The 22,194-nt window shown below is 42.9% G+C and overlaps 1 protein-coding gene across 6 annotated transcripts in view; it reads left to right on the top strand.

The window, feature by feature from the left end:
* ST3GAL4 (ST3 beta-galactoside alpha-2,3-sialyltransferase 4) overlaps positions 1 to 22,194 on the top strand; it is a 153,297-nt gene that overhangs the window by 11,243 nt on the left and 119,860 nt on the right. The window contains exon 1 of one of the 6 annotated variants that reach the window (XM_088657680.1): positions 17,412 to 17,537. The exons of the other annotated variants lie outside the window; for them this stretch is intronic. The gene's annotated coding sequence lies outside the window, so the exon portion shown is untranslated. Of the gene's footprint in view, positions 1 to 17,411; positions 17,538 to 22,194 lie in introns of those variants that run through there. 6 annotated transcript variants of the gene reach the window in all.

A 22,194-nucleotide genomic window follows, 5' to 3' on the forward strand; every position in this document is an offset into this window, starting at 1 on the left:
ATTGTCCTAACCATGCCTGGCATTTAACTGTGGTTTGTTTACTTCCAACAAACAGCAATCTGAAACCGTGATTTGTTGCTGGCCTATGGACCTTAGCTTGTTTTAACAATGGATTGCAATTACAGCTCATTACTACAAAGTTATGAGGCAAGAGCAGCTGGAAAACAAGCCAAACTTTATAGAAACAAGACATAGCTTGTTTGATCGGTGGAACAATATTTCAATATTTGTGGTGTGGGCAGGCCGGATTAGGCCCCCCAGTACGGACTTTGGACATGCCTGGTATAATACATTCACCCAGATCCCTGGGTACATTTCCCAGTCAGGCTAGCCTCTTTCAGGATGTACTGACTCTCTCCCATATCACCCTTTGTGGGGAGCTCCCTTTCAGCTCTGCAGGATTTCCCCCAGATATATCTGGCCATACCATCCCTTTTCAACAGATCCATACTGTATAGTTTGTTCTAAAGACCTGTGAGTGGAAACAAAAGATGAATTCTGCAGGTGTCCTTGTGCTTCTGATTATACAAGCAGAGCAAAATCTTTGGATCAGTTGTACTTTCTCACACATTTAATAATAATAATAAAATAATAATAATAATAATAATAATAATTTTAAATTTATATTCTGCCCATCTTGCTGGGTTCCCCCATCAACTCTGGGGAGCTTACAGCATATATAAAAACACAACAAACCATCAAGCATTAAAAAACAAAATATCCTATACGAGCAACAGACAAATCAATAAATCAATAGAAACCAACAACAATAGCAATAATAAACTGTTTACAGTTATAACCAAATTGAAATACTGTAACCGCCAACCCCAACTAAACATTTAACTAACATCAACCTGACTAAAACAAAACAGAGGAAGCAAAATTAGAACTGTTTAATACATTTTAAAACATTTTAGCCAGTTGCCCCAATCCAAGTGTGTATGCATGAGGAAGTAATGTGGGGGTTTTCTAGATTTGAATAACGAATGATGTGACTTCTAGCTTTGCTGATGATGTGTCCTGATGGCACATGCTTTGTTGATCCTCTGATACATACTTGGTGCATATATCCCCCCCCCCACTATAATAGGCGCCTCCGATGTTATTTCCTTATTATTTGAGAACATCACAAGTAGTGACAAAACATATCAATGCTGGTTAATGCACAAACAATCCTGTACTGTACTGCAGCAGAGGGGGCAGAGGGGACTGGAACAGACGCGGCCTTTGGATCCCTTCTCAATTTGATGAATCTATGAGCCAGGGAGGCTTTGAGTAACTTCTGCCCTTCCATGATGTTTTGGGAAACCAGCGCTGTGTAATCATCTTCTGAGAAGCCTGGCTTGCAAGTGGGTCTGACTGTAAGATCCCCATTGGGTGCCTGGACCAAGCCCCTGCAGCAAAAGAGCAAGATTCTAGTGTAATCTTCCCTGACCTGATGCCCTCCAGATGTTACCAAACTATGTAGAAGTTGGCGCTGTGGGTTAAACCACAGAGCCTAGGGCTTGCCGATCAAAAGGTTGGTGGTTCGAATCCCCGCAACCTGGTGAGCTCCCATTATTTGGTCCCAGCTCCTGCCAACCTAGCAGTTCGAAAGCACGAAGGGCAAGTAGATAAATAGGTAAGGAAGGTAAACGGCGTCTCCGTGTGAGCTGCTCTGGTTTGCCAGAAGCGGCTTAGTCATGCTGGCCACATGACCCGGAGGCTGTACGCTGGTCAAAAGCGAGAGATGAGCGCCGCAACCCCAGAGCCAAAAACACGAGATGAGTGCCCAACCCCAGAGTTGTCCGTGACTGGACCTAATGGTCAGGGGTCCCTTTACCTTTACCTTAATCTGTTTTTAGCTTAACTGTTGGTCTTAATTGTATTTTGATTTTTTAAAATATCTGCTTTTAACTTGGCATTTGATTGGCCATATGAATGCTTTCTTTTATTTCTTGTAAACAACAACTTATTTATTATTATTATTATTATTATTATTATTATTATTAACCCCGCTTATCTGGCTGGGTTTCCCCAGCCACTCTGGGCGGCTCCCAACCGAATGTTAAAAACACAATACTGTACAGCATTCAACATTTAAAAACTTCCCTAAACAGGGCTGCCTTCAGATGTCTTTTAAAAGTAAGGTACTGGTAGTTGCTTATTGCCTTGACATCTGATGGAGGGTGTTCCACAGGGCAGGCGCCACTACTGAGAAGGCCCTCTGGCTGTTTCCCCACCTGGTTCCCTGTAACCTCACTTCTGACAGTGTTTAGAGGTTCTATTTACAACCAAGCGGTGTATAGTACATAATAATAATAATAATAATAATAATAATAAATAAATAAATAAATAAATAAATAAATAAATAATTTATTTATTTATACCCCGCTCATCTGGCTGGGTTTCCCCAGCCACTCTGGGCGGCTTCCAACAGAAAAATAAAATACAGTAATGGATTAAACATTAAAAGCCTCCCTAAACAGGGCTGCCTTCAGATGTCTTCTAAAAGTCTGGTAGTTGTTTATCTCCTTGATCTCTGATGGGAGGGCGTTCCACAGGGCGGGCGCCACTACCGAGAAGGCCCTCTGCCTAGTTCCCTGCAACTTGGCTTCTCGCAACGAGGGAACCTCCAGAAGGCCCTCGGTGCTGGACCTCAGTGTCCGGGCAAAACGATGGGGGTGGAGACGCTCCTTCAGGTATACTGGACCGAGGCTATTTAGGGCTTTAAAGGTCAGCACCAACACTTTGAATTGTGCTCGGAAACGTGTTTTATTTAACATTCTGTTAAATAAAATGAAACTGCCATCTTCCATGACCATTGGTCAGGCCGATTGGGGTTGAGGAGAGTTGGAGTCAAACAACATGTGGCTGGTACCATGTTGCAAAAGATTGTTCTAGTGAGGGGTGTGTACAAGATGTTTTTGGCGAGGAGAAGATGTCCCTGGCACAGAAATGAAACGATGGAGGACAGGCACACCAATTTAATGTCAAAAAATGTAGCAAGCTGCCTGATGCAAGGTCATATCATTGCTCTACACCAGGGGCCAGCAAACTTTTTCAGCAGGGGGCCAGTCCACTGTCCCTCAGCCCTTGTAGGGGGGCAGACTGTATTTTGAAAAAATATATGAATGAATTCCTATGCCCCACAAATAACCCAGAGATGCATTTTAAATAAAAGAACACACTCTACTCATGTAAAAACATGCTGATTCACGAACCGTCCGCAGGCCGGATTTAGAAGGCAATTGGGCCGCATCCGGCCCCCGGGCCTTAGTTTGGGTACCCCTGCTCCACGCTGACTGACAGCTGCTCACCAGGGTTTCAGATAGGGAGCACGCCTGGTCTTGATTGAACCTGGGCACCTTCCTCAGGTAAAACATGAGTTTTGCTACTGAGCAACTGTCTTTCTCCAAGAGTCATTTCTGTTATTGCTGTAGGCTCTTGCAGAAGGCACAAAAGCAAAACCAGCCTTATTATTGTTGCCCTATTCTTCTTCTGAGTCAACAGCAGATAGAAAAAGTGAGATGTGAAACCACATGCTGAATGGTGGAGTCATCTGTTGAAGGTGCCAGCTGGCCACACCCTTTCCTGGGTTCCTCTATTGTCTTTCCATTCCTTTTTTTCTCCCTCTCTAGAGACTTTTTGGTGTTCTGTGGTCACTGAGCATGCTGAGCCCTCATTGGACCATTTTGAGTTTTCTCTCCCTCCCATAATTGTCTGCATGTTTCTGATAGATCATAATGTGTGTGCCCCCTCCTCTTAATTGTTTTTAAATTATTGGTTCCCCATTGCAGTATCTGTAAGCTGCCTTGAGTCTCTGTCAGGGAAAAAGGCAGGGTATAACTAAATGTATAATTATTATTAGTATTTTTGGTATAAAATAAAGGTTTTTGGCAAGAAAAAAGAGAAAACTTACTTAGAGTTTCCCCAAGCCTGTAGATATCTCCTTTTTTTGTGCATGCATGTTGATGTTTTGGCTACATACAAATGGGCACTTGGGAGACTGAATTTATCATTAATGCATAGGATGTTGAGCTAGTTGAACCATTCAGTCCAGCCAAGCACGAATGCCTCTTATAAAAGGGGAATACAGGAAAAACCTGTTGGGTCTGTAAATAAGCTTTTACAGTACTTGCTAAGACTAATAAGTTTCTGTTTTTTGGGGAAAGGTTGTAATTCCAAGGAGGTGTTTAACTAAGTTTTACTCAGAGTAAGCCCATCAAAATAAATGAACCTGACTGTTAGGCCCCTTAGTTTCAGTGAGTCTACTCTGAGTAAAATTTAGTTGACTACAACCCTTGCCCTGGTATCTGAAGATACATAAATTTGTTTTGTTTAGTTTGCATTTTCTGAAGGGAAAGATTTTGTCCATTATCCAATATGACCTTCAGCCTAGTGGTGTAACCTCTAGCTCTTGAGTAGCAGCTGCTGCAGATGTTGTTTTATTATTATATCATTATTATTCACCTTCCATGTATGTCCTAAGGCAATGTACAAAATATAATAAAAGAAGATTAGAAGTTTAAAAAGGGTACAGGATGAACACCCATGGCAGAGACGGGGAAGATTGTCGGAACAAAAATATCTCCCACGTTTTCATGGAACGTGCCATATCTCAACAGGAATGCAGTCCTACAGATCAGGAGTTTTACAGAACAGGATCATCAATTCCTTAGGTATTTAGTTCTGCACTACAACTACATTACTGCACCATCATAAACAGCATACCTGTCATTAAAGCAGACGAAACCGGACTCCACAACGGGATTAACACATCATTGAGTTCATGTAGGCCTTCAGGTGTCTTCCGAAATGTTTTAATGTGCCAACTGCAAAATGAGAGATTGCTGGGTAGGCCATTTTGAATGAATAGTTCCACAACGAGGGTGCCACCACTGAAAAAGGCCCTGCTTCCACTTGCCGTGGCACCAAACCAGGTCTTCAAATTGTTACCTAATCAATTTGAAGTGGTGAGGAGGGCCTCAGAGAAGATACCTTTTCTCCTTTCCCCCTCTCCATGAGCTCTGTGTTATCTATTCATTGTGGTAGGTAAGAGAGAAATGTGCCTCCACACCTTTTATTTTCATTTCTCTCACCTTATTCTTTTATTCTTCATCTATTTGTGCTTCTGTTGGGTTTTTTATATATATATAAAAACCTCTAACTGGAAACTGCTCTGTAGGTGGGATGCCCACCAGTTCTTTACTGAGGAAACAATGAGTAATTCTACTGTTTCATTGTTTGCAGTCATCTTCCTAGGCCCCATTTGCACTATACCTTTAGAGCAGTATCGAACCACTTTAAACAGTCATGGCTGCTCCCCAAAAATCATGGGAACTGTAAACTGTACCTTATTAAGGTCCCTGAGAGTTGTTAGGAGACCCCCTATTCCCCTCACACAGCGACAATTCTCAAGAGTTTCCTAGGAAGAGGGATCAATTGTTAAACCACTCTGGGAATTGCAGCTGATGGGGGTTGTACTCTGCAACATACGGAGGGCAGCGTGTTGGCTACTTTGGGTGTAGAGAATGTTTGAGAAGCCAGACCTTTATCTCTGTATGACAAACCATATTCACCCCTCTCCTTTTAGGAAATGATATATGGTATCTCTTAGTATCTCCCTGGGGTTCTTTGAGTGCTGGATCAATGGGTTTTTTTTCCCTACTGCTCAAATGTCTGCCCATTTTCATTGAGTTCTGTTTGAAAAATGAACCAACCATAATGTTTAGTTGATTTATATATGGCTTTTCTATAACATCCTTTGTTCAAGGGGCTCAAATTGATGTACATAGCATTGGGGAACCTGTGGCCCTCCAGCTGTATTGGACTTCAATTCCCATCAGCCCCACCCAACATGGCTGATGCTCAGGGATGATGGGAGTTGTGGTTGAACAGCTACTGAGGGGGAGCATGATTCCCTGGCACACATGATTCCCTATATTTTATCCATGCACAGCCTTGTAAGGTCATTTAGGCTGAGAGATGGTAATTGGTCCAAAGTCACACAATGGGTTTTGTAGCTAAATGCAGATTTCTCTAAAGTCAGTTCTATTTAAGAGACTGAGACTGGTACAGTGTAGGTCAAGAGTACAGAGTCCTATTTCAGCTCAGGACTGTATTCCCTCAGTGCCCTGAAATAATTTAACTAAAATCAGAGAAATGAGAATTCCAACTTAAATGAATAACCTACAGTAACATTGAAACCATGTGATATTATAGCTATGGAGACCACTTCCCTACTTGAGGGTCCATGTTCTGGGCTAAATATCTAAGGTTATTACTGGGCAATATGGCTCTGAAGTTAGTTAAGAAGATCTGAGATAATGGACAATCCCAGAGAATTCTTCTCACTTTTGAAACTAAAATGGTTTTGTCCATCATAGGAATGAAAACTGAATTGATTGAGAAGCGGGTATATCCTATTGGGCATTTTGAAGACACACCAGTTGGATCTCTGCTGTTGGTCAGAAAAGGAGGTCTGTGTGGGAAAGCATCCTTAAATTCAACCATAGCAGGTCACAGATCTAGGCACAGATCTTATTCATGGGGGATGAACCAATCACAGCACCTCCCAAAAAGAACACTGATAACCTACAAAAATTGTAAGTTGGCCACTCAGTTATTTACAGATGAAAGCAAGTCAGTCCCTAAGAATTTAGCTATGGATTTGCCAGATTGGTCAGAGCTAGCAGAAGAAGATTTGATCCAGCAAGGGAACAACAGGATATTATAAGTAGATTAACTAAGCTGCTGGAAAAGCTGGCAGAATAGTCATGCTAAAGTACAGGAAACAGTTGTAAATCAGTCTTGACAAGAAGCTGTCACACCCAAATGTACATGGAGGGGAGGGTTATATTGGTACATTCAAGCTCCTAGATGTAGAACTGCAAATTCAGTCTCCTTTGGAATATTATGGGCAAAGCAAAAACATACAATGCAATTTCAAATGACTGGCTAATATCTATCAAATCCTAAACCCTCTAGAAATATGTAGTTCTTCACCACACCATGAATGGCAAATGAAATGGGAAATAGTGGCACACATTAGTTAGGAAAGCTCTCCTTTTTTTGTTCTCAAAATTGTATAGTGTAGGTAAAAGGTAGGGAGCTGTTTTCAGCATCAGGACATCATTCCTTCGTGGACAACCTCTTGAGGATGAGTGGGTTTCGCATGGCTTTTGTACAGTAGGCTACAATGCAGGCATACACATTTTCCCACCTGTGCAACGTTATCATAGTTCAAGGATGCACTGCAGTCAGGCCAAAGCACCAGAGGTGGGCACGGGGATTGGAGCTGGTGGGCAGAGATGCAGAGATCCTAGGTTGTGGGATGAGGGGTTGAAGATCTGCTACTATTTCTGCCGCAGGGTCCACAGCATCCTAGAACCGCTCAATCAGCATACAAGAGAACCCTTTAGCCGCTGAGAAGAAGTCCTCTCGGCCTTTGTCGTGATTGGAGCCAATCAGAGTGAACAGAGGCAAGTTCACAACTGTGGATTGGCTCCTCGGGTCACTCTGGAGAAGGCACACAAGAAGCACACTGAGTTGATGTTGGTGTTCCATATGCTCAAAACTAAGCCCTTAGGAACACTGCAAACACAAGGCGCTTCAGTTTCAAGGGAATGGTGTGCAAGTTCTGTTATGCACAAAGGGAAACACAACTTAAGTCACTTTGCAGTAAGATATTGGAGCTCTCCATGAATGGCCACACTTTGAGATCTTCATTGGTCATGGCAATGCGTTCCTAATTATTATTATTGTATAATTAAAATATTGTTGCATAATCTTAGAAGGGGGCATGGCTGTGAGGGTGTGCGACTGTGACTGTCATGAAAGGGACCCTGAACTTCTGAATTTGCCACTACACTACTGCTGGTGAGTACTGATGGCATTCTGGGGTGGTAAGAGTCTCAAGAGTTAAGATACCAAGCTCTGAAGGCTGTGTTCAGCCAGTGGATGCTCACCTCTGGTGCAGGTACTTCTGCGCCAAGGCTCAATAACAGCATAATCAGTGGCGGATTTATGTATAAGCTAAACAAACTATGGAAAGCGGTTGGTGCTGTGGGTTAAATCACTGAGCCTAGGCCTTGCCGATCAGAAGGTCGGCGATTCGAATCCCCGCGACGGGGTGAGCTCTCGTTGTTCGGTCCCTGCTCCTGCCAACCTAGCAGTTCGAAAGCATGTCAAAGTGCAAGTAGATAAATAGGTACCGCTATAGCGGGAAGGTAAATGGTGTTTCCGTGGGCTGCCAGAAGCGGCTTTGTCATGCTGGTCACATGTCCTGGAAGCTGTATGCCAGCCCCCTCGGCCAGTAAAGCGAGATGAGCACTGCAACCCCAGAGTCGTCCGTGACTGGACCTAACGGTCAAGGGTCCCTTTACCTTTAAACAAGCTATAGCTTAGGGCCCCACTCTCTTGCCCCCCCAAAAAAAAAATTAAAGGGAAAAAAACACCTGGATGTACATTTCCAAAATATAAGATAAAAATCAAATAAAATAAAACCTACATACAGTTTGAGCTTAATAATTATTTCACTATTAATATACTTCTTAATTGTATTTCAGTTCAACAATTACTTTTTGTTGTTGTGTGCAAATGGCTTTAGATACCTATTAGGTCCACAAATGACCATATAGCATATATTTAACACAAAAAACAGCAACAATTTGTTGTTGACAAAGGACAGCTGGACATATAAAGGGCCCCATTACCTTCAGTAGCTTAGGGCCTCATCAAACCTAAATCTGGCCCTAGCATCATACAGAGAATTCTAACCCTGGATTTCCAAAGGTTCTCAGTTTGCCCCTTTCTCTCTGTGGGCGGCTTAGAGGGGCTTTTATTGTATCTTGCTGTGTGTTCTGCATAGCTCGTTTTCAGAAAGCAACTGTGTTCTGCATAGCTCGTTTTCAGAAAGCAACAACTCGTTTTACAATTAAGCAACCCATCTGATAAGAAAATGGTAAACTCTTAACAATGGCTACCCACACCCCAACAAAACCAGGATACAGTATTTGGTGATGGTAGGAAAATTAGGTTTATTGGCAGGACTGTTTCACCCCCACTTTTTACCTAAATGAATCATCACTCGGTGTTTTGGAAAGTCCTCCTGGCTCATTGATTGTATGACAGAAAAGAATGGATGCCTTTTCTGGATTACTTAAAGAAATACTATAGTACAGGGGTCAGCAACCTTTTTCATCCCTCGTGGTGGGCCGGACAATATTTTTTGGGGGGGGGGGAATGAATGAATTCCTATGCCCCACAAATAACCCAGAGATGCATTTTAAATAAAAGCACACATTCTACTCATGTAAAAACACCAGGCAGGCCCCACAAATAACCCAGAGATGCATTTTAAATAAAAGGACACATTCTACTTATGTAAAAACATGCTGATTCCCGGACCATCCGTGGGCCGGATTGAGAAGGCGATTGGGCCGCATCCGGCCCACGGGCCTTAGGTTGCCTACCCCTGCTATATTATGATGAACTCATGAGCAGGATTTGAGCTATGAACAACAAAAGTAATTAGATTCTAATATCATGGTTATGATTGAATAGATAGAAGATACAGTGGTACCTCGGTTTATGAACACAATTGGTTCTGGAAGTCTGTTCATAAACTGAAGCGTTGATAAACTGAAGCAAACTTTCCCATTGAAAGTAATGGAAAGTGGATGAATCCATTCCAGACGGGTCCGCGGAGTACTCAACCTGAAGCATACTTAACCCGAAGCATGGGTGTAATTGGTTCCGGAAGTCTGTTCATAAACTGAAGCGTTCATAAACTGAAGCGAACTTTCCCATTGAAAGTAATGGAAAGTGAATTAATCCGTTCCAGATGGATCTGCGACGTTCGTAAACCGAAAATTTGTAAACCGAGGTGTTCATAAACCGAGGTTCCATTGTAGAATGCAGCAGAAGGGAAGAAACAACAACATCTCCATGGAAAACGGGGTAGGAAGTTAATGGCTACTCAGATAATGTCTACTCAGAAGTAAGCCCTGCTCACTTCAGTGGGGCTTCCTCCCAGTTTAAGTGGGGTTTAGGATCACAGCCTTAATACCGTATTTGCAAACCTATTTCCTTGTAACTGGAAATGTATTTTATTTCATCTTTACAACATTTTATTTGTTTTTCCTCGCTGTAATGAACTGTGTTCACCTTGGGGATTCCCTGGATAACATCAGAATGGCAGACTTTACACTGGCAATTGAATTTAAAGAGTGGTTCTTTCAACTTCTCATCTGGGTGCTGATTATTTGTAAGGGTGTTTTCAAAAAGTCTCATCCTGACCTGTAGCACTTCTGGAAGCCTATTTGGTTTGTCACGTCATTAATTTTCAGGGCTTTAAAAAAATCTCAAGCCACCACTCCCATCCTCTGAAGGGAGGAAAAAATTATTACTAGTTGTCAAGCTTACATAGTGAAACTCACATATGAACTCCTTCCATGAGTGTTGTTATGGAACTATCCTTGCAAGTGTTGATACTGTGGTAACATTCTCATTGTTATAAGCTGTTTTGAGCGTAATGGTTTTGTGATAAGCTGTTATTGCAAAGGAATCATGACGATGGTGTTCTGATAAGGAATACAATTGAATGACTTTGCCATTCCTTCAGTCTTCCTTTCCTCTTGGCAGGTTTGACTTCCCCAAAAACATTATTTTCTTCAGTAGCTTACTTTAAATGGAACATTACGTTTCCTCTTTAAGCTTTGCACAATGAAAATAAAACATTGCACTGATGGTCTTTGCAAAGAAGGGTGGCTTTTTCTTCCGTGAAATTCCTGTTGCCGCCCTGGGCTCCTTGGGGAGGAAGAAGGCAGGGTTTAAATTTAATGAATGAATAAGACAGGAAGTGTTCCGGTGAAATAAGAAACAGGATGAGGTCAATGCCGTACAACGCTGGGGTCTTAGGCAACCTTGGTTTTCAGAGCGCAAATGGGTTCTGAAGTAAGTACTTTTCAAGTGCAGGGGCGGGGAAGACATCTTAACTGGATGTAGGACAAATTTCCTCAAGGAAATAATAAGTTTTGAAACACCTTTCCATGCCCAATATCATTTAGTTCTTGTAGGACCCTAACGAAACAGAGCAGTTGTTAAATCAGCAGACCTGGAGGTAAATTCGGAAATGACGGAAGATACAGAGTCCTTTTGGGTTATGTTGCCCCACGGTAACTAATATGAAGTGGAGCAGGTGTGGAGAACTTGGGCCGCCAGATATTGATGAACTACAACTCCCATCGGTCCCAGCAAGCATGGCCAGTGGGCAGGTCTGATGGGACTTGTAGTCCAGTCACATCTGAAGGGCCAGTGGTTCCTCTACACTTGGTGTTGGGAGTATGAAGCAGATCATTGGCCTGTTTAGCTCTACACTGATTGGTCTCAGCTCTCTGGGGTTTCAGATACGGTAGGAGCTTTTCTCAGCCTTACCTGAATATGCCAAAGATTGAACCTGGACCTACTGTATTTGCATGCAAGGTCTGTGCTCTGTTAGTAGTTGTGTCCTCAGGAGGTATTCCTCAACATGTTGGATCTCTGTGATTCTCACACAAAGGACCTTCATCTTCTGTGGAACTTTGCACCCTCTGGGTGCAAAAATATGCTGTGCTTCAAAGAAGCTGTGCAGAATAAAGAGAATAATATCAGCTTCTAAACTATACTTTTTGCCCTCTGGAAGTACACAGAAAAGTTACTAGGAAAGCAGCACATAACAATTAATACTTTTTGTATTGGTACATAAGCACTGTTGGTTCATGACTTATTTTCCTTAGGAACTTGACTGTGTCCTTAAATCAATGACACCTCATTATTTTTCAAGGCCAGCTGGTGGAATTTGGTGACTCTACCAGCTTCTTATAAAAAAACTGCTAAAAATAAGGGAAGAACGTCCACAGGTAACATACTGTACACAAGTGGTTCTCACTGAGAAAACCAGTGATGGCTCGGAAGCTTCCCTGCTTCTAAGTTTTCCTTGCACTGATTCTCATTGTGAATTGAACATCTCTATCAAAGCATACCCCAGAATCCCAATTGTTGCACAGATGGGCATGGTTCTTCAGCAGGCAACTCAGTAGCTCATTTCAGATGTAATTATCTCAGTCCAATAAACTGGTTTATTAGATCAAGATCAAATGCTGTGTCTGCACATACCTTTCTACCTCCTTTCATTAGTGGAAAACTTTTGCAGTTCATTAACTCAGTTTCCTGTTGCATTTGAACCAGAAAACTGGTTTGATTTCTTACTATAAACCCGGGTATTAAACCATTTTCCTGTAATGAGAAACTGGCTTAACAAATGGTATATGTTTTTTCGTTAAGCATGTGAGAGAAGGGAGGGGGGTGACAGAGTGTGTGGACACAATGCTTGATTTTGGTCCAGTAAACCATGGTTTATTACACATACCGTAGTTCATTATGACTGACCCAGTCTGATGCAGACAGTGATTAGTGAAAGTGGAAAGCTGGGAAATTAGGGGCACATCACTCACAGATGTTTTGTCTTGCATGTAGAAAACAAGTGGGAGCTGAAGCCTTTTCAAAACAGTCACTCATTGCACTCAGATCCAGGTAAATGATAAAGAATTAGATTGTTTGACTGTCTCTCCCATCTTATATGATGTATGTATCTGCCACCTGGGGCTTGTGAAATGTAATACATTATTGCTTGTAATGCATTTGCGATACTTGGATGGAAAGTGCTATTGAAGAGCATATTATTGCATTGCCTACATTCCCAGGAGGCAAAGTTTAGAAATAGAAGTTGAATTTCCTGGCTTATATTGCCTCCTGCTAGGCACTCGTCATTCAAAGAGGCCTTGTCCAAGATAGCTTTTAAATGACGCAGCCATCAATAGCAATCTTTTTGCTGCTTGCTAGTTTAACTTGTTTCCATCCTGGAGATGGTTTCAGAATGGGAATGCATTGATTGCCAACTTCCTTTCTTTCTTGGCATCTGAGAACTTTTCTTTCTCCTGGACCCTGCCTTATTATAACAAGGAGCAGCAGTGGCTTTTTGTTGGGGTAATTGAACAGTTCGAAAAATTACATAGCCTCACACACGACCTGGAAATCTTAAATAGACTTTCTTTTCCTTTCTTTGCTGGTGCTTGTGGTAGCAAATGTGCTTGCTTTGGGGCTGTCTGAAGTACAAATTGTTGGCAAGAATGGGGAGCCTTTGACCTTCAGGAAGTTGCTGAACTACAACTCCCATCAGCCTTAGCAAGCATGGCCAATGACTAAGGGTAATGAAACTTGTCGTTCATCAACATCTGGTGGACTAAAACAAACTAGCAATTACTTCTTCCCTGAGAAGATTTTGATAATTATTTCAGAGATATATTCACATGTAGTGCTAAGCCATTGGCTTAGCAAGAACGAGCAACTGTTCGGGGAACCCAGACGAAAAATCGCGTCTGTTTCACTCCTCCTGCTCTTGTTCTGCTGTTTCTGTGCTTCTGCAGCTAAGCCATAACTTCCCTTATCAGAGTTATATGCCACCACAGGCCTGTGGTTTTTCTCCTGCAGAGAACAAACCTTATGTTACAGCTTTTGGGTTTTTGTCGGGTAGGGATGGGCTAAACTGTCAGTTTCTGTTTGCCTCATTCTCTTTTCCCCCATGTTCCCCACATATCTGAAGAAGTGTGCATGCACACGAAAGCTCATACCAATGACAAACTTAGTTGGTCTCTAAGGTGCTACTGGAAGAATTTTTTTTATTTCATTTCTACATCAGTTTGCATTAAACAAAAAACAAAACAAAACAAAAGCAACCTTCAACAATTCACCAGCATTTTAGTGCAAATTTCTCTAATATTCAGATGTTCATATGCAATTTTGCCCAATAAACACATATTTTGCAATAATATTCCCTAACATAATGCATTTTTGTACATAATTTTCACTAATATATATGCATTTTTAGGCATACTTTATACCCCTTTTTGAACCTGGAGAACTGCCTTGCAAATTTTGTGGATTTTGAAGGATGGCTGGGAGACCAGAGTTCAAGTCCCCACACAGCCATGAAGCTCACTGGGTGACCTTGGGCCAGTCAGTGCCTGTCAGGGTTGTTGTGGTGATTAAATGAGGAAGGAGAAAACCATGCATACCACTTTGAGCTCCCTGGAGAAAAAGTGGTATATAAATGCAATAATATTTCAGTCTGTGACCGAAATAAAGTTTGATACTGATACTGAAGTAAGCGAGTGAGCTTATGTGGCTGGGCTCTGAAAGTGGTCAGAAGGCTAGGCTGCATAAGGGCTACGAAAAGGAGCAACTCCTATCTGCAGGCTGCCTGGGGTCGGAGAGGAGTTCCAATCCTGGATAGAGGCTTGAGCCTTTCAGTCAGGCTTTCATTCTGAGACCCATTGCTGCAGCTCTCAGGGGTGGGCAGATCTCAAGTGTGCAAAGGATCTATTTTAGTTGACATGGCTTACTTGGAGCCTTAAGATCCACCAAAGGGACTCAGTACAGTATAAAACAGTGTGCTTTTGGGGAGAGAAGGGGAGATCATAGCTTAGGAACAGGGTGCCTTTTTATTTTCAGTACCAGAACTGAGTTTTTCTCACGGAAAAGCTACTCCTGGCTCTCTTGATTCTAGCAGACTAATTTAATGTGGCTGTTGCTGCTTTTAAGCAAGAAAAACTCCATCTCCCACAAATTCCCCAGAGATCTGGAAGCCAGTCTCATTTCTGCCTAACCCTGACATGGCTGAGAAGTAAGGCAAGGTGGCTATCGTGGGAGATCTCCTTGGTCATCACCGCAGCTTTCTGTTGCAGAGAAAGAAACCCAGCTTCTCATCCTGACAAATGCTTTTTAGTTCTGTCCAGCTACCCTAAGGAGTACTAGGCTGTGATCTGTCCAGCTCTAGCACCGAGTCTGACATAATGCTTGAAAGGAAGCGGTCTCTCTCCTCTTGGGAGTGAAACTCAAAGCTGTTTTGCTCTTTTCCGTATCTGGTGAGAACTGCCAGATCCCTTGATCTGTGTCCAGCTCCAGGCAGGAGAGAGGAGTACTCCCTAGCACTTTCAAACACTTGCATCCCTTATAAGCAGGGAGAGAATGTTAGATACCCAGCAAGCAAGAGATGGCCATTGGCCATGGCTGTGTCATCACCGAGAGTGTGAAGTTTTTGCCGCATTCAACTGCCCAGCAAGCAAGTTTTGCAGGAGGAGGCTCAGCAAAGACGTAGGCATGCGTTTAAGTTTATTTTTTTCGCCGTAGGTCAAGGCAATGGCAAAAACCTGAAACTACGATTCCAAGTAGCTTGGTTTGTGCAGGTTTCCGCTGGGAAGTATAGCCAGAAAATCTGCTTAGTTTAAGAAATTGTGTGGTGGTTGATTGCATTCCTGGATTTGCCCACCCTCCCAACACACAAACACAAACACATGCCCCTTTCTCAGAAATACTGGCTCTAATAAAGGTATAAATTGACATCCTGTCTTCCAAGAACCACTTCCTCTGGTTTCTTTTCTTTCTTTTTTTAACATTACAATATTCTTAAATTCCAGTGACTGCAAACAAGTTTCTCACACAGTGCTTACGGTTAGTGCCACCTTCTGGCATGAAACCTGAGGTTTATAACTGGTGCAAGAGGTTAAATGAGGTGTGTGTGTGTGTGTGATTGAAGAGGCTTGATTGAAGAGGGTCAATAGGTAAAAACAATCAGTGGGAGTGTTGCAGCAGTAGATTCCCCAGTCGGCATCAATAATATTTGCAACCAGTGAGGCTGAAAAGTTTGGTTGCTGTTAATGAAGCCCTTTCTAGATAAGTGATGGTCAAACTTGGCCCTCCAGCTGTTTTGGGACTGCAATTCCCATCATCCCTGACCACTGGTCCTGTTAGCTAGGGATGATGGGAGTTGTAGTCCCAAAACAGCTGGAGGTCCAAGTTTGGCTATCACTGTTCTAGATCAGGCATCCCCAAACTTCAGCCCTCCAGATGTTTTGGACTACAATTCCCATCTTCCCCAACCACTGGCCCTGTTAGCTAGGGATCATGGGAGTTGTAGGCCAAAACATCTGGAGGGCCGCAGTTTGGGGATGCCTGTTCTAGATAGTCAGTGGTGTGGTTCTGGCTAGACTTCATCTTGAGATGTTTTTGTTTCATTCCTTATTTGGGGCATGGTAGGTAGAGAGGAGGCAATTGCATGTACTTTGGCAGTTCAACTTTCTTCAAGCATGCAAATAATTTTGTGGTTTAGCTTCGGAGGGCCAGGCACTGTCTCAACACCATTCAAACCCTATTAACACTTGATTGACTTGGACTCTCAACCCTTTGCATGTCTAACTAATCCCAAGGGAGATGAAAATCTGAAAATGGGGCCTAGGAGGGATCCTAAACTAGAATTTCCCAGCAATGGAAGGTCAGGGGAAAGGGCTGGTAGAGCTGCTTCTTCCTCTCCTCTGTCATCTAGATACAGAAGGGGAGGACCTCTCCCCTCCATCTGGGGGGGGGGCATCTTCAGGCCCTACATCTACTCCTTCTTCTTCTTCCACTAGCCTAACCAGGATTTATTTTGGGCCAGCCAGAAGACAGCTTTAATACTTCATTGTTTAGTGTGACTTTTCTGGAACATTTGGCTTTGTTAGTAGTTTGGACTTTTGGGGGAGAATCAATTGATGCAATTGTCTTGGATGATCACCTTAATGACTCACCTGCCACTATGCTTGAATGTGGTCAATGTCAGGTGCAGTGTAGCCAAGTCTCAGCACAACAGCCCTCTAACACTTTTTTTTGGGGGGGGGGAGGGAATGAAGTCCTTATGAAAAATGAGAAGTTCCTCTTTCCAGCCAATTCATGCATGTATAGGTCCAAATTGATTTTGTATGAAAATAAAGATGCGTTCAGGGTGGTTCTGAGTCAACAGGGGACACATAAATGCCCTGAAATTTCCAGGACACATGGGGCAGTGCTCTCTTTATCTTTTTCTTCCTTGCAACAGCTGGTTTGTATCTTGCACTTTTAAGTTTTGTACACCAGGGCTTGGGGTGATGAGGGAGGGAAGGAAACCCAGCACCTTCAGCTTTGCAGCTGCAGCCTCTCCTCCAAAAAGAAAGCATTGCATGAGATGCTAGGGGGAGTGCTTGGTGGTGTACTACAGACTGTGTGGTGTAGTGGTTAGAGCAGGCACCCCAAACTGCAGCCCTCCAGATGTTTTGGCCTACAACTCCCATGATCCCTAGCTAACAGGACCAGTGGTCAGAGATGATGGGAATTGCAGTCCAAAACATCTGGAGGGCCGAAGTTGGGGGATGCCTGGGTTAGAGTGCCAAACTAAGACCCGGGAAACCCAGGTTCAGATCATTCCTTCAACTATGAACCTCTCTCTCTCTCTCTCTCTCTCTCTCTCTCTCTCTCTCTCTCTCTCTCTCTCTCCGGATGATGACAATGAACTGAACACCCCCCCCCCTTTCCTCAACATAGAGGCATGCGGTAGTTCAGATGCAAACAGTAAAGTTCATACAAGCCCTGAAGTGGAAAGAGACTGAAAGTTGCTAATATGAACATGAAGGAAAATGTTAGCAGAACCATGGTATGGAATGTGCCAGGTACAATTTGTCCTGTGGAATCTTTGTTGTGTGCTGGATGAATGACCACCTGCCATGAACATATTTATTATTATTATTGCCCTTTAGTTGCAAAACGTTTTTGTCAGCTTATCAGAAAGTGCTACGTCTCAAATGGCATGATATCACTTTCGTGCATTTAAACTCTTTGCTTCTTTCCCATTTATAAGTAGCCAATTAAATGTACGGTATATATATATATAAAACTTGGCTGTCTCCACTGAATGTACTCAGCAATGCCATTCGGGGTTTTTTCTTTACAGGTTTCCCCAATATTTTTGTTCCCCAAACATCTCATCCCAGAACTGGGCAACTTTGAGATAGTCCCACCACATATGTGTGAAGGGACCTACAGATCCCTTCCAGCAAGCTTCAGTTTGTAAAGGATGCTAAGAGTTGTTAGGAGACCCCTGTTCCCATCCCAGAGTGACTTAATAGTCAATCCCTCTTTCCAGGGAATTGTTGCTCTGTGAGGGGAACCAAGATCTCCTAAGAACTCCCAACACCATTCAGAAACTATAGTTTCCAAGATTCCTTGAGGGAAGCCATGTTTGTTTAAAGTGGTATGATAACTGCTTAAAATGCATAGTGCAGTTGGGGCCTAACCTAACTTTCAGGGTTACTGTGAGGCTAAAATAATTCCTCTGTGAATTAGGCGTGGCTGAGATGGGGAAGGAGAACTTGGCACATCATTCTGAGCTCCTAAACGTAGCAAATGCACTAAATAAATACAGTTTAAATTAAATGAATATAAAAAATAAATGCCCTACCCATGGGGAGGGAGAATATGCAAACTCAGGTGTCCACAGGCTGCTGCTTCCCTTAATGGTGAGAGAGATCCTGCTAAATCCATTTGGATATTATTTGGCTAGAGAAGCTCAATTGCTTTTATTTTTGTCCCTTCTTCTTTCCTGATTCCTAAAATCGGCCCCAGTCCTGGAAAAATTCAAGGACTTACTAGGAATGTCACAGGTAGGTAGCCGTGTTGGTCTGAGTCGAAGCAAAATAAAAAAATTCCTTCAGTAGCACCTTAAAGACCAACTAAGTTTATATTTTGGTATGAGCTTTCGTGTGCATGCACACTTCTTCAGATACACTAGAAACAGAAGTGTCAGACCCTATATATATACAGAGGGTGGTGGGGGTGGGTGGGAATGGGTGATGGGCTGATGGGAGTGGTAAACCTGTAGATGGCTGTTAATGGCTGCTGATGGCTGCAATTAGTCCTGGGCTGAGGTGCTAAAGAAAGCTTGATCATGCATAATGAGATAAGAATCCGATGTCTCTATTCATCCCAGGTACTAGGAATGTCATTCATGTAGAATCATAGAATTGTAGAGTTGGAAGGGACCACAGGGGTCATCTAGTCCAACCCCTGCTGTTCAGCAGTCTTTTGCCCAGTTTGGGACTTGAACCTGTGACCCTGAGATTAAGAGTCTCATGGTTACTGACTGAGGAACTCCATTGTCTAGTGCTGGATTCTCTGCATGCTAATTCCTAAGGATTTGTAAATAGGGAAACAAAAATAAAAGCACATTTTTTTAAAAAAAAATGGCTCTAAAGCAAAAGGAAACTGTATCTCCTTTGGCCCCACTTGCAATGTTTTGCAATAAGTTTTCCTTTTGCTGGAGTCTTACAAAGCCATGAAAAATTATTGTGAATTGTACTGTACTCTGAAATGGTTGTTTTTATGCAGGAAGGAGTTTTTTTCTCCTTTTTACATTGTTTTATTTTGTTATTTTTAAAAAAGCATTTCTTCCCTTTCCTATCTAATGCTGTCATTTTAACTTGAGCTCATCATATTGGTATTCTGCTCTCTCTATGGGTGAGGCTATTGCACCATAATTAATAACATCTGTAGCTTTCATTTGGACGTTGTTCTTGCACAGCCGCTCCCTTTGAAGGCATCCTCCCTTACACTCAAAATATTAAGGTCCACTGGTTTTGTTGTGTGAATTAATCAGATCTCTTTGGGCTGGGCGGGTGGTTCAGATAAACCAGCGTGCTGGCCATGCTTGTCTTGAGGTGTGTGCTTGTGTGAGTATTCCTTTTTTTCTCAGCACTTATCCAGACACATCCAAGACAACATTGGCTCTCAGAGGCTGCCTAATACTTCATAAAACAATTTGTCCAGCCATGTACAGTTTATAGACCGTCCAAGTGACCCTATTTTCCAGGGTCAATCCTGGATTTACAGAAGCCGTCCCAGTTTCTGATTTGATCCCGGAACGTCCCATTTTTCCTTAGGACATCCCTATTTTCATTGGAGAAATGTTGGAAGGCATGGAGTTATGCAATCCCTGAGCCAAGGAGATAAGTAACCATGCAACCTTTTAGAAGGCATCTTTATAGGGAAGTTTTTAATGTTTTAATGTTTAATATTTTTAATGTTTAATATTTTATTATGTTTTTCAATATGTTGGAAGCTGTCCAAGGTGGCTGGGGCAACCCAGTCAGATGGGCAAGATAATACATACAGTCAGGGCCGGCTCTAGGTAGACCCCCGGTGGCGCGGTGTGCCAGGGCGCTGGGCCGGTAGGCAGGGTGCCACGCGGAAACCATGCTGCGCCCTGCGAGGGCGGGGGCGCTGGAGCGATCTCCGCCCCTCAGTGCCAGGGGGCCGACCTGCTCGCCAGACGAAAGCCCTGCAAGACAAATTTTTCGCAAGACGAATGCGTCTTGCGATCTGATGGTGACTCACAAGACGAATTCGTTTTGCGAAAAATTCATCTTTCAAATTGCGGTTTCCCATAGGAATGCATTGAAATTTAATTAATGCATTCCTATGGGCAAAAAAAGAAATTGCAATGCATTCCTATGGGAAACCGCAATTCGCAAGATGAATTTTTCGCAAAATGAATTGACTCGTGGAACGAATTAAATTCGTCTTGTGAGGCACCACTGTACATACATGCATGCATAAATGAACAGATGGATCGAATAGCACGTCCCTATTTTCACCAGAGAAATGTTGGAGGGTATGTGTATATAACCTGAAATGTCAGTGGTCTTAGCCAGATATCTTTCTCGTTACTTAATTTTTTTTGTATTGGTTTTTAAACAAATACAAATACTGTAACCATTAAAAACTTATCCAGCAGTACAACTAATAGGGTTTGCTTCATCCATTGTCTCTAGACATACAGACACATTGACCATTTTAACGCAAGATGCTGGGGTTGAACATGATGGAAGGTAGTTGTTGTTGTTTAGTCGTTTAGTCGTGTCCGACTCTTCGTGACCCCATGGACCATAGCACGCCAGGCACTCCTGTCTTGCACTGCCTCCCGCAGTTTGGTCAAACTCATGTTCGTAGCTTCGAGAACACTGTCCAACCATCTTGTCCTCTGTCGTCCCCTTCTCCTAGTGCCCTCAATCTTTCCCAACATCAGGGTCTTTTCCAAGGATTCTTCTCTTCTCATGAGGTGGCCAAAGTATTGGAGCCTCAGCTTCACGATCCGTCCTTCCAGGGAGCACTCAGGGCTGATTTCCTTAAGAATGGATAGGTTTGATCTTCTTGCAGTCCATGGGACTCTCAGGAGTCTCCTCCAGCACCATAATTCAAAAGCATCAATTCTTCGGCGATCAGCCTTCTTTATGGTCCAACTCTCACTTCCATACATCACTTCCATACATCACTACCAGTCCTTTTGTCCCATGCATTTCTACAAAGTTGATAACAAGTGAAAACTGTAGCCCATGGTGGCCAGAGCCCATTTAGACCGGTGGAGTAGAATGCTGCTGGGAGCCCAAACACTAGGCAGAGGCTGAGCCATTGACAGGCAGAGCCAAATAATTTTCGTTTTTCTCTTCCAGCAGAGTTCTACAAAGGCGAGACTAAAGAGGAGGAAGCTAACAGGTTGTGCCACCTCCTAGACTGGTTGTAAATAAGGCAGGCAGGTGGGGGACCTACAGTAGCCTCCAATGGCTCTAATCATCAATCACTCTGCTCATCTTTCTTTTTGAAGGTTTTTTTTGAATTAGTTCACAAAAATGTGTTAGATTAGTAGCTTAATATCAAAGGCAACCTAGTTCCTAACTATCATACATGTAGTTCCTTAATCTGTTAATGAAAACAGAACCAAATGTATCGGTGACAAACATTTCAGATTCTTAGTTGCACCTTGCACCAAGGTACTGGACATGCGTTGTGGAGTACAGTGGACCCTCTAGTTGCGTACCACTCTGGATACGTAACTTTCAGGTTATGAACGCGGCAATCCCGGAAGTGTATACTTCTGGGTTTCGTTGCATGCGCAGAAGCACTCAATCGCACTGCACGCGTGCGCAGAAGCAGCACCTCTGCCTACGGACTTTTTGGGTTGTGGGCGGACCCCCGGAACTAATCTAATTCGTATCTGGAGGGTCCACTGTATAGCTCTGCTTGTTTCTCCTTGTTGTTTGCTGCTCTGTTGTCCTTGGTGGTCCTGCAGTTTTATTTTATTATTTTAATGCAAATTGCTTCTAATCCTGACATTTTTGTAACCTGCCCTGGGAACGTTTGGTGGAAGGGTGGACTGTATGTGCCGATATAATAAAGTGCGGTACAGTATAAGTGAAAGTTGACAGAATCTTCCGTGTACTTGGGGATTTATTAGGCGTACTCTATCGTCCTTTTCACCAGCATGCAGAGATCTGA

The sequence above is a fragment of the Zootoca vivipara genome, chromosome 14 (assembly GCF_965207765.1).
Source record: "Zootoca vivipara chromosome 14, rZooViv2.hap1.1, whole genome shotgun sequence".
In the NCBI taxonomy this organism is placed as follows: Eukaryota; Metazoa; Chordata; class Lepidosauria; order Squamata; family Lacertidae; genus Zootoca; species Zootoca vivipara.